Genomic DNA, 2,387 nt, shown 5'->3' with positions numbered 1-2,387 from the left:
CCTGACTATTCTCCTTAGCTCATTGAAATCCACCCTCCTGAAATCTAGGGCTTCTGCCTTGCTGCAGGCCTTTGCTACCTTGCGCTGGATGGTGAATTCCAGCAGGCGATGATCGCTGTCACCCAGGTGGTCGAGCACCCGCAGCCCCCTCACCAGGTCGTCACCCGTGGCCAACACCAGGTCCAACAAGACGTCTCCCCTGGTGGGGCCGTGCACCTTCTGGGTTAGATGGAGGTCCTGCATTTGGGCTAGGAACCTATGTGAGCGGTCAGACCTGGCTGACTGCTCTTCCCAGCAGAAATCGCAGCCCAGCTCTTCTGAACACCAGGTTCATTGGCTGTATGTGCTGAAGCAGTCACTGTTTTCTGTCTCTGCAGCCTGTGTGTGAGCACACCATCAACTTCTCTGCCTGCCCGTTGGTGTAGAGCACCACACCCCTGCCTTCCCTCCCTGTCCTGTCCCTCCTGTACAGCCTATAGCCCTTGATATTCACTGCCCAGTCATGTGTTGGGTCCCACCACATTTCATTGAGCCCCACTGTGTCTGGGTTGGTGTCAGCTAGCAGAAGGGTGAGTTCCTCCTGCTTGTTTCCCATACTATGAGCATTTGCAGAGTCATTTGAGGCCTCCTGAGGATGTGCGCACTGGCCCCCTAATCTCAGCATTACCCTGGCCCCTGTTGCTTACCTGTGTATATGTTCTGCTTGTCGGTCTAAGCTGGGCTGCACTTGTGGGTGGTGCTTGGTTTAGCGGTCCAAGGCTTCCTCCTCCCTCATCTTCCCCTACCCCCGATGAGCCTAATTTAAAGCCCGCCGGAGGAGATCCGCCAACCTAGAAGAAAACACATGCTTACCTTTTGGGGAAAGGTGAAGCCCATCCCACCCGAGCATGTCTCTTGTCATGATGTGCGGGTCATTGTCAAGGAAGCCAGAGCCTGCCTCAGGACACCATTCCCGAAGCCGCCAGTTGGTTTCTACGATGCACATCTCATGCCGTCTTCCATGTCCGCTCACTGGTAGGACAGAAGAGAATACCACCTGTGTACCTATCTCCTTCAGCACACCCCCCAGAGCATGGTAGTTCACCATCAGGTGATCGGGGCTTCCCCTGGCCGCATCATTAGTACCCACATGGACTAGGACCATGGGGTAGTAATCGGTGGGCTGGATCATGGCCTGGACCATCTCCATCACATCATAAATCTTTGTTCCGGGTATGTTGTAGACCTCGTGTGTCAAAGGGTCCTGGTGACAGATGGGGCCCTCTGTACCTGTCAGGATGGAGTCACTTATGATGATCACTCAATGCTTTCTCCTCCAAAACTGCTTAGTTCCTTCGGCCTGTTTGGAGCATGGAGAGTGTGGAGCTGCCTCCCCTCCAGTTGCCTCCTCTCCCTCCTTCTCCTCCAGTGTTGCCAGGGCCTCATACCTGTTCTCCAGCCGGACTGGAACATTGTGCCCAAGTGAAACAGTACAGGGACTCAGGGTAGACAAGATAGGGCAGGGGTGGAATATAGAATATATTGTCTATATCCCCAACCCCCAAAAATAAAGGGCCTTAAGTTAAGACATGAAAGGAGTCAAAGTCATGGACAGAAGTATATATGACACTGAATAGACACCTGGAAATAAAGTAGTGAAAACTGAAAGGGCATTATAGTTTTAAAAAGTCACGTGTAGTCTCTGGGTATGTGTTTGTAGTATTTGACACTGCAGACAGCTAGCTTTGGGTTTGAATGAAGAGCCAGCTCCATTCAAGAGCCAAGACACTCAGAATAAGGGAATGGAGGAGCTGGCGCTTGGGATCCAGGCCAATGCAAAATCTCTGCTGTGCTCTTATGTCGGCACGGCACATTTGCACTGACAGAAACAGCCTGTGAATGAGCATCTGCTTGTAAGGCACTCCAGCGAATACATGGGACGCAGCGCACTAGCCTCCCGCATGGGGCGATGCACACGCTCTCTCGTATCCTGAGCCACGGCACCCGTGACCCGGGCTCCACCACCCCGCGGGAGTCACCAGTGTTTGTGGGGCAGGAGCAGGCTGTAGCTGAGGTTCTGCAATGTCCTGACCAGGAAATGCTATCTCCGACACTTTCACCCCAGCCCCTTGCCTGAGCTCTGCTTGCCTCAGGGATGTGCCAGTTCCCAGCCTGACATCTTGGGGTCACAAGCTCATGTCCAACCCAGCGCAGCTCAGCGGGGATTGACAGCTGTTCTCAGGCCAGCTAGCAGAGGCCTGGGCTCACTGGCTGTGACATGAGCATCCTTGGGCTCAGTTCCAGCTTTCCCAGCAGAGGGTCATTCCCTGGCACTGCACTGCATGGCGATGTCCACCAGTGTGACGTTAAGTGACAAAGCATCTGAACCTCTCATAAAATGCTCTGTA

The 2,387-nt window shown here is 53.7% G+C and overlaps 1 pseudogene; it reads right to left on the bottom strand.

The window, feature by feature from the left end:
• Positions 1-796: 796 nt before the first annotated feature.
• LOC149868682 (uncharacterized) overlaps positions 797-2,387 on the bottom strand; it is an 11,098-nt pseudogene continuing 9,507 nt past the window's right edge.

The sequence above is a fragment of the Crocodylus siamensis genome, chromosome 3 (genome assembly GCF_052110815.1).
Source record: "Crocodylus siamensis isolate JL-2025a chromosome 3, ASM5211081v1, whole genome shotgun sequence".
Classification (NCBI taxonomy): Eukaryota; Metazoa; Chordata; order Crocodylia; family Crocodylidae; genus Crocodylus; species Crocodylus siamensis.
The sequence above is the reverse complement of the archived record's forward strand: the minus strand, read 5'-3'. Positions and strand labels throughout refer to the sequence as shown.